Source organism: Hibiscus syriacus, unplaced genomic scaffold (genome assembly GCF_006381635.1).
Source record: "Hibiscus syriacus cultivar Baekdansim isolate YM2019G1 unplaced genomic scaffold, ASM638163v2 tig00003398_pilon, whole genome shotgun sequence".
Classification (NCBI taxonomy): domain Eukaryota; kingdom Viridiplantae; phylum Streptophyta; class Magnoliopsida; order Malvales; family Malvaceae; genus Hibiscus; species Hibiscus syriacus.
Window position 1 is genome coordinate 1,155,166 of NW_024061969.1, and position 10,503 is coordinate 1,165,668.

Sequence of the window (10,503 nt, forward strand, 5' to 3'; positions counted from 1 at the left end):
CAGAACAAGCAATGGAGCTTATTCATCATAAGTAACTACTTCTACTATCCTGTATTGTCCTTCAAGTTGCTTTGTATAGTACCACAACCCGTCATTTGCTCAGTTGTAGATCCGTCACTGCTTTGATCGTCAATTCCGCGACATTCACAATGATGGCAAATGGTGAGGATCATAGGACCTGTTGGGTTGAACATGGTTTCCTTGCTGCCAAAAGGCATGCTGTTCCAATTGTTGTCGTCGTAGGTTGTCACAAGTTATGTACGTTGCTTTAAATAAAATATTTTTTCGGCCTTCAGGTCGGGTGAAGCTCGTTTCAGTCCGTCGATGATATCCGTTTGTTTTAATGCTCGATAGTTATGTATGGTTCATCGAAACAATGTCGAAGTGTTGGTGAACGAAATGAGATCACCACCTGAACTCCCCACTTGTTATAATGCTCGACGATGTCCATTCGCTACGGAACAAGGACAACAACAGCGGATAACAACACTATCGGTTATCTCACTCGGTATCAGGGATTTAAGTTGCGATTGCGATCACATTTTCGATTGCATTGTATTTATTGCAATTGCGGCAACAGCAGGTGTTGTGTTAGTCATTGTGAGTATCGTGATTGCATTAATGGTTTCAAATGACACCTTTACCACTATATAACAACCGCTATTTAAATATTTTCTCGGTATTCCGACAGAACTCCTCGAACTTAGCACTATTCTTGGAGCAGCTCGTTGTACTAGTGTTATCACAATCGACAAAAGAAAAATATTTTTATATTATAAAAACAAGAGTTAAATTAATATTTTATCTAAATTTTAAGAGCTAAATTCAAAATTAACCTTTTCAACTAACGAATCATATCATCAAACAAACATGCGTCAACGACTCAGTGACCAGAATACAATAAATCAATAAGTGATTTGTAATGTAACTTTTTCAAAATTGGTGATCAAAAGGAAAATATACTTAAAAAATAGGGGCTACAAGTAATTTTTACCCAAATCAAAATCAAACACAATTCACACAAATAAAAGGAGATAAAAAAAAAATAAAAGCGCCTATTCGCGAGAGAGTGATTTCATTCATCATCTCTTCCATTTCTATGAATTACAACATTCTTTTTTTTCTTATTTTCTCACAGCAATAAAGATTTCAATTTTTCTTTCTGTTAATCCTAAGATGTCTGTCAAGTCTCGCATAATTACTGGATTTATCAATCCTTTGAAACCCACTGCTTCTTCTTCAAGCTCTGGGAGTAGTAGCAGCCTCTCTTTAGTTAAGAAACCACTCACTTCCTCCTTATTCAATGGTGGAGGTACTCTTCCTTTGGCCTTTTCTTTCTTTCAATTTTAATGGGTATTTTCTCATTTTTCTTTCTAATATAGTTAATGAAGTGTTTTCTATTTTCCTCTTGTACTCGCCTTTGGAGTAAGATTAATATTGGAATTTGGAACTAAATTTTGCTTATTGTGATGGGATATATCGAATTTATGCTTGTTCCCCTAAAGAAATACGCTTCGATTGTTACTGTAAATCTAGAGCAATTGTGTCTTTGCCTGATTAGAGAAAAGAGGGTTGCCAATGAATGCGTATTTGATAAGTATATTGGCTAGCCTGCTGACTTCACTCAAATGGAATGCAAAAAAAATTACTTTTCAATTTGAACTTGTTGTATTGATGATCACATTTATATATTCCGTGAGCAAAGCTAAAGCTTAGTTATTTGGTGAATCAAATGCGTTCTTGAAGACATTAATATATTAAAGCACAAAGGGTTTGCTGAGTAACAGCAGTTGAATGATTTACGTCTCAAAAAAGATAAATCAATTCTATAAAATAAAATACTATTGATGAACTGATCAGTTCTCCTGCAATAAGTGTGCTTGGTTTGGGTAATGAAATTTTGAACTGGTAATCATGTGAGCCACCGTCTTTTCAGCCTATTTTCTTCCTCCCATTTTTCTATTGATTTGACTGTTTTATTCACATTCTGGCTGATGATAGGCAGTGTAAAGTAAGATTGGAACTCCTGTGAAAAACATCATTTTCTCATTCTAGTATATTACAATACTAAATTCAAAGGACCATCTAACATCATCTTAAAAAAGGCTAAATACAAACATTTATAATAGGTTCAATCTATCCTTTAAAATATATATATTTTTTATTTTGTAAAATAGTGGCTGCCCTAAAAGTTACAAGCACAAGGACCCTTCCAGGATGATCTCATTGTCATAGACAAGGTGGAGGCGCTCTTGTTACACGCATGAACCTTTTTGATCGATTTGCTAGAGTTGTTAAGGTCAGAGTTTAGGAACTGTTATATATAATCCAAGTAATGATATCGTGGCTTCTAATTCCAACTTTTGGTGTGTTATATCAATAACTCGATTTAGTTCACTGATAACGGCAGTCATATGCAAATTCAATCTTAAGTTCCTTTGAAGACCCTGAGAAAATTTTGGATCAAGCTGTGCTCAAAATGAATAATGACTTAGTGAAGATGAGACAGGCCACTGCACAAGTAAGCCGCGTAATTTTTTATTTCTTGTGTTCCATTTTAAAATTTTCTTTTGGTTCCTTTCTTTTTGTTGACATAATTTCCTTTTTCTCACCTTCCTTTTCACTGTTTTTTTATATTCTTTTATTCACTTTTATTCATAATTGCATAGCATATTTACTCAACTGTGCATGCCTATATATTCTTAGAATCCTATTTGATATGTTATTCTGCAGTTTCAGTGTAATTTTCTTCCCACATTACTATACATTTGATCTTTTTTCTTCTCTCTTTTTGAAGGTATTAGCGTCTCAAAAGCGGTTGGAAAACAAGTACAATGCTGCACAACAGGCTTCTGAAGAGTGGTAATTGATCAAGGGTTTTTTGTCTTTAGTCTGTGAAATATGCTGTTATTTAAATGTCCCCGTTAAGTTTTTGATTTCATAAAGGTACCGCAAAGCACAGTTGGCTCTGCAGAAAGGAGAGGAGGATCTTGCACGTGAAGCCCTCAAGAGGTGTAAATCTCTTGCTGTAAGATGACTTCATGCTGAAATACAGTTTCTCTGAGCACTCATCTAAAATCATTCCATATCTACAATTTCTTACCCCTCGAAATCTGTAAAAGAACATTAGTCAAGTTGTCTTCCAAATATTTGATTTCATAAGCTGACAGGACACTTAAAATTTGATATGCAAGTAATAAAATTTTCCTATTCAAGTCTTTACCTGAACTATTTTGTGGCTTTTTAAAGGATTGAGGAAACCAGAAATTTAAATTAACAAACTTAGCATAGTTTAGCCATTGATTGGGGTGACTATATTTTTATATTTTACATAATCAATTTAAGGAGAAAGTTTGGTTTGGGTTGGCAACAAAGAAATTCTGATCAGATTTGTTGGGCTTGGGTTTTTATGGTTCTAGTACTTCTGCTCATGGAAAAGTAGAGGAAGACTACGAAAGGATGCTGAATTTATATGGAGATAGAAAAGGAATAAAGAAAAGAGAAGACGAGTTGATGGGTGTAAAAAAAGGCTAATTGAAGAAATAAAGGCATTTGGGACATTTTTAATTACTTTGGCGATCTTATGGTTCAAATTCTAATCTTCAATTTGTAAGGTATTTTAGGATTCTAATTGGTATTTTGAATTTTAAGATCTAAGTTGTAGATATAAATATTAATGTTATTTCAATAACATTATTTCCGTTTGGTTTGCATTGGGATTAAGCTTGAGATTTGAGGTTTTAGAGTTTAATTTGGTTCCTCTATGTCTCCTATCTATTTCCTCATGTTTCCCAACTTAGGCTTGTTTTAGCAACAAAATTTACAAAATGACGAGTGGGCATGATGATCTGATTTATTGGCTAAAGAGACTAAGCCTGTGTAACTGATTCATGTAATTTTCAATGGATTGAAAGTGCCCTATTTCTTCTCTTGTTTTAGAACCTATTACAATTCGTAGTTCAAAAAGTAAATTGCATCTTTCTGGCTGAATAATTGATAAATTGCCATTTTCCCATTTTGTTGCTGGATAATGCTAATTCATTGAAAGCTCAGCTTGATCAACAGAAAAGTGTTGTTGATAATCTTGTCTCTAACACACGAGTAGGTTTCTGTTTAACCTTTTTTTTTTTAACTTTTTTATTATTAATTTGATTGAATTATTATCTACTTAGATAATTTGGTTGGGATTTTTACCATGACATATATTGCCTTAGGTTTTAGTTCACTTTGTTTCATGTTTTGCATGAATTGAAATATATGATTATTATGTTTTGGATATGTATGAAACACGAGCATCTAAAGGTTAAGATTTGTTTTGAATAAAGAGGCTAGGGAAGAGGAAAGAATGTTGTACTAGCACTTTGTTGATCTTGGTGTTTTAAATTATTGTTTAAATAAGAACCTGGTTAGGAGATGGAACTGAACTTCTTGCTATATATGATCCATTAGTTAGAGGTATTAAATCATTCTGAATAGAAATGGAGCAGTTTTAGTTGCCTTCTTAATTGGCCGAATTAACAGTGATGCTTCATCTCAGCAATGTGTTGAGAACTTGCAGGATGCCAACTAGCTTGAGAATTATCCTCTCTATCTTTCTTTGCATACCTTTTAGCATACTTTGTAGGTCACTTTGTTAGACTGAGACATTTTTTCCTTATAATTATGACATGATTTTGATGAAAATAAATTTGATGAAATAATACATATAATAAGAGAATTTTCCATATAATTATTTTTACCTTGTTATTAGTTGTACATTGATGGATTTGTTGTGGTTGCATTCCCTGAATTCCATGTTGTATAGCTTTTGGAGAGCAAGATACAAGAGGCAAAGTCGAAGAAAGACACTTTGAAAGCTCGTGCTCAGTCTGCAAGGTGATATCCAATATTCCCATTGCTACCTGATTCAGTGTGTTTTTTAAATTCAACTTTCTGGTCATGCTCAGTTTTATGTTGCTTCAGAACTGCAACTAAAGTCAAGGAGATGGTGGGAGATGTCAACACTGGCAGTGCTTTAGCAGCTTTTGAGAAGATGGAAGAGAGAGGTGAGTTAATCTTAGGTTGCAAACACAGCCTATTTTTATAGGCTATAGATTACAAGTTAGAGTCCTGCGAGGTTTCTTTTCTTCCCAACTTTTATCTCCTAAATCTTATCTTAGCTCATAAAAAATTTAATCCTAATAGTAAAATATATATAAATTATATATAAATTAAACTTTATCTCCTAAATAAATTAAACTTCCAAGTGCAATAAAATTCTTAATTGTAGGCGACTTCCTAAACTCCCCTCAAACTAGGTGTATATGTTATATAAACCCACCTTGGACTTGAATCCATCACAGTTAGCTCTTGGAGGGCTTGTAAAAATGTCCGCAAGTTACATTTGAGTTGGAATGTAGCTCAATTCAACAGTCCTATTGTTGACTTTCTCTGAAATAAAGTGTCTCCATCTCAACATGATTGATCGTCACTTTTTACCGTGAAATAATCCTTAAAATCAACCCTTAATTCCTTGAATAGTCTCTGAATCCATATTCCTTCACAAATTCATCAGGTAAGAGCTTGAAATTCAGCCTCTACACTGCTTTAAACCACAGACTGCTTTTTGCTTCTCCATGTAAGAAGATTACCCCCAATCAATGGAGTGATAGCCACTTGTAGATCTTACGATTAACTCTCCAGCCCAACTTGCATCAGTATATACTTCTACCTCACAGTTCACTCGTTTTAAAGAGTAAACCTTGACCTGTTTTCTTTAGGTATCTTAGATTTTAGTTTACAGCCTCTAGATGCTCTTCTCGTGGTCATTCACATGGTGGCTAATAATACTCACTGAAAATGCAATGTTTGGTATTGTGTGAAAGATTAGCTTGCTTACTAGTCTTTGGCATTGCTATTTGTAAATTGGCACTCCGTTATTCTTAATTTTAGATTAGGATCCATGAGAGTTTCTACTGGTTTGCACCCAAGAATTCTAGTCTTGGTTAACAAGTCCAGAATATACTTTCTTTAAAAGATCACAATTTCCGCTTCAGATTGAGCAAACCCCATCCTTAGGAAATATTTAAGAGAACCAAGGTCTTTGATTTCAAAGTCAGTTGCAAGTCGACCTTGTATCTCGATGATTTCTTGTGGCATCTCTTCATATGATAATATCATCAACATAAACAACAAAAATGATCTTCTTACCTTTTGACGAAGTTTTCACTAACAAGTTGTGATCTGCTTGACACTGATTGTATCCATAAGTGACCACTGCTTTGGTAAACCTATCAAACCGTGCACGAGGAGACTGTTTTAAACCATATAGTGATTTCTTCAATTTGCATACTTTGTAGCTAGTAGCATTACTTTCTAATCCTGGAGGTATGTTCATGTAAAGTTTTTCAAGGTCCTCGTATAAAATTGTATTATTGATGTCTAGTTGATATAAAAATGTATTTTTGATGTCTAGTTGATATAAAAGCCACTCTTCATATAATGCCAATGACAGCAGTACTTGAACTGTGTTTAGTTTGGCAACAGGAGAAAATGCCTTATGGTAATCAATCCCGTATGATTGAATGAACCCTTTTGCCACCACCAGCTTTGGTAAACCTATCAAACCAAGCACGAGGAGACTGTTTTAAACCATATAGTGATTTCTTCAATTTGCTTACTTTGTAGCTAGTAGCATGACTTTCTAAGCCTGGAGGTATGTTCATGTAAATTTTTTCAAGGTTCTCGTTTAAAAATGTATTATTGATGTCTAGGTGATATAAAAATTTATTTTTGATGTCTACTTGATATAAAAATGTATTTTTGATGTCTAGTTGATATAAAAGCCACTCTTCATTTAATGCCAATGACAGCAGTACTTGAACTGTGTTTAGTTTGGCAACAGGAGAAAATGCCTTATGGTAATCAATCCCGTATGATTGAATGAACCCTTTTGCCACCACTAGCTTTGAATATTTCAACACTTCTGTTTTCCTTGTATTTGACTGAATATCCACTTACAACCTATTGTTTTCTTCCTTTGTTGTAGTTTTGTGAGAATCCACATGCTATTATTTTCTAAGGCCTTAATTTCTTCAACATTCTTTCCTGTTGGAATCTTCAGTGTTTTGAAAACTGATTTTTGAATCCATATGCTATCAAGTGATGTGGTGAATGTTCTGAATGATGATATCAATTTTCCATAGGCTACATATCTCTCAAAAGGATGATTAGTGCATATCCGAACTCCTTTTCTCTGAGCAATAGGCGGTTTTGAGTTATTAACAAATGGAACAAATTATTGTTTTTGATAGGAATAGATGGCCTCATTAAAAACCGCCCTCTTAGAGGTCCTTAACCGTAGGGTAAGAACCAACTAGCGGAAGGAGGAAAAGAGTGCCAGACTTTATTGATTGCAAATGAATTACATAAGACTTAAAAACAGTCCTGCGAGATACATAAAACTTAAACACACTGCTAAAAATCCTAACTGCTGAACGCCCCAACTCGCTGAAACAGCAATTATCATCACCCAATCCCCTCCTTTGCTAGCTTATCAGCCTCGCAATTACAATAAATGGAACAAATTATCCACTAGAAGAAGATTCCATACCTGTGTTAATTTCTGAGGCAGGAGATTCCAGTTCAGGTTCTTGACAATTTCTGACTTGTGTGATATCCTTTATATTTTCAGTAGGTTACTAGACATGAAGTTCGTGATTGGTGTCGAGTGTGGAAGGGTGTTTTATATCATTTATTAATATCTCAAAATTGCCTATTGCTCAGAGAAATATAAAGGATATCATTTATTAATAATCCTTTGCGTAAAAGTCATGCTATTAGTAATCATATATTATTTAGAACTGCAATCTCTGTCACTTGGAATTGGGTGTGTAGTGGACATGGGTATCTTTTTTTTTTTTCTTAATTATTTCCATGTATATAGAAAGCCTTTGGAGGATGATATTCCCATTTTCATGTTTGGATATTCATGAATCATAGGTGATTAAAAAAGAACTGAAGATTCAAAATACATTGTTAGATATCATCCTTATCACGCACCTGATGATTTGAAATCCCTCCTTGCCAAATGCAGTTCTTGATCACTACATACTGACCATATCTTCTTTTCTTTTTCTTGGGACAGTTATGGCTATGGAGTCTGAAGCAGAAGCTCTTGGGCAGTTAACCACCGATGATCTTGAAGGAAAGGTAGTGACTGCTCTATCTTTATTTGCATTCTTTAAATCTCACTTAAACTTTCTTGGCCAAATTTCTCTTGTTGGTATGCAATAATATTCGTGATTGATGGTGGTGGGCATCATATGCCCGATAACGACATAATGGCTTGTTGACAGTGTAAATAGGAAATGTCAATTTAGCTGTTGTTATATGCTTGAATCTTTTTGAAATTGGGACATAAGATTTATATGTTTCTGTTGAGTTTCTCCTAGGATTGGAAGGGTTTCCCGGTAAGGTCCCTGAACTGAAAATAGATGGACAGCCAATTTGATATGGTAGCCATTTTTTTTTGTGGTTGTGGTATGAAACAGGTCATATTAATCGGGATAAGTAATATTATTATTGTAATTTGCAGATAAATCATTAGTATTTTGGTATTTTATTAGTCAGAAATTTTGGGTTTCATATTCTGGATTGTCTGCAACCTGAAAATTTGTAATGAGAATGCAATGTACTGCTGCACATATGTAGGAGCCTTTCAATATGATAATATGATGTATTTTTCGATTCCATTTCTTAAATTTGCAGTTTGCATTACTTGAGAGCACATCGGTTGATGATGATCTAACAAAAATGAAAGGGGAACTCTGGTAGCTCACAGGTACTTCTCATACTTGTTTTACGAAAAACGGGATTCTGTATGATTGTATTAGCCTCTCGTATACATAACTTCCCCTGCATATTTTAAAATTAAATTACTGGATATTGGGTGAAGAACTGAATTCAAAACTGACTGATCAATTATAAATAAATTCGGAATTGACTGAACATTCAGAATCTTTTGCATATCGTTTTTACTTTCCCTGGTATGTTTCGGAAACTACGGAGTCTTAGTGGTTTGAGAAGGAAAAGAAATTCCCCACGGTCAAAATTGAACCTCAAAGTTTTTCTTTTTCTTTTTGCCTCTTCTTTTGACCAACAGAAAGGAGAGCTTCCACCTGGAAGAACTGGTTCTGGTAGCACAAACAAGGCATTTCCGTATCAAGACGCTGAGATTGAGATGGAGCTTAATGAACTGAGGAAAAAGGCAAAGGACTTTTAAAGTTCCTGATGCGGATGCCAAAATGACTATTTTTATTTGATTAACAAACTTTCTTCCAACAATTTACTGTATCGAGCTAGATTCCGAATAGATGCTATCTCTATCTGCAGTCCAGTCCAAACTCAACCAACTATAGCAAAATTTGGTTGCTTATGTACATACTTTTATGTGTTCACATTAAATGATCATTGTCATGTTGCACTTATCCTAATGGGCACCAGCGGCAATGTCCCATGTTTTTGGACCATGTATTCAAATAGCTTGCTAATGTACAAAATAGTCTGTCAACTTAGACCTTTTTTAATATGTTCCACACCTTTCGAGTATCTAACCGATAGTTGCCGCCTATTACGAACGGCAAAGGATCGTTGTTATACCTGGATGAATTCCCAAGTTTATCGTAAAACCGAAGTTGCGATATTCGGGCAGATTTCATTTGGTATAGAGGTCACAGTTCGTGATAAGAGAGGAGTGCAGCTGCTGAGACTTGAGTTTTAAACTTGAAATTGCCTTGTTTAATTGACATGGAGCTGTTCTATTGGGAGCCTTAGACACTGTAGAAATTGCTTATGAAGAAAGAAAGAAAGAAAAAAGGGAGGAAACGTGTCAAAACTTTTAGCTGAGGGAGGCTATAAAATTTAAAGCATAAAATATAAATAGCAGTCATTGAACGAAAAATGAAGTGCCGTCAATGTAGCTTTACTGTAATAGTTAGGGTTTCAGGCTTTTCTTGCACTCCATTCCATTCAAAATAAACAAACTAATTAACAAATCAAAAGAAAATTTCAAAACATTGGACTTCATTATTAATTACTTCAGTCTTGTCTGATACCAAAAATATTATCAAGTTTATTTTAAAAAGTACATAATTTATAATAATTTTAATGACAACTGAAAATGTTATATTAACGTAGGTTTTATCCTAAAATATTGTTTTGTCTACTCTTAAAGCTTATACAATTGATAATAATTTCAGTTACAAACGAAAATGTTATCTGAATTTATTGACGGTAATTTATTATGTTGCAATTATAATAGTTATGCAATTTACATGACTTGTAATGGAGAAGATAATATTTTCAATTTTAATCTAAAATGCTACTCAATATATTCTAAAAAGTTATGTAATTAATAAAATTTTCAATTACAACTTATGAGTGACAGGTCCATTAAGGATTCAAAGCGGGCACTTGCCCACTAAAATTTGAATTTTCTTTTAATAGTTACTTATTTTTATGTTT

General features: G+C 34.0%; 1 pseudogene; it reads left to right on the plus strand.

Annotated features, from left to right (window-relative positions):
- The first annotated feature begins 1,092 nt into the window (after positions 1–1,092).
- Positions 1,093–9,532, plus strand: LOC120176610 (annotated as a pseudogene).
- Positions 9,533–10,503: the final 971 nt, after the last annotated feature.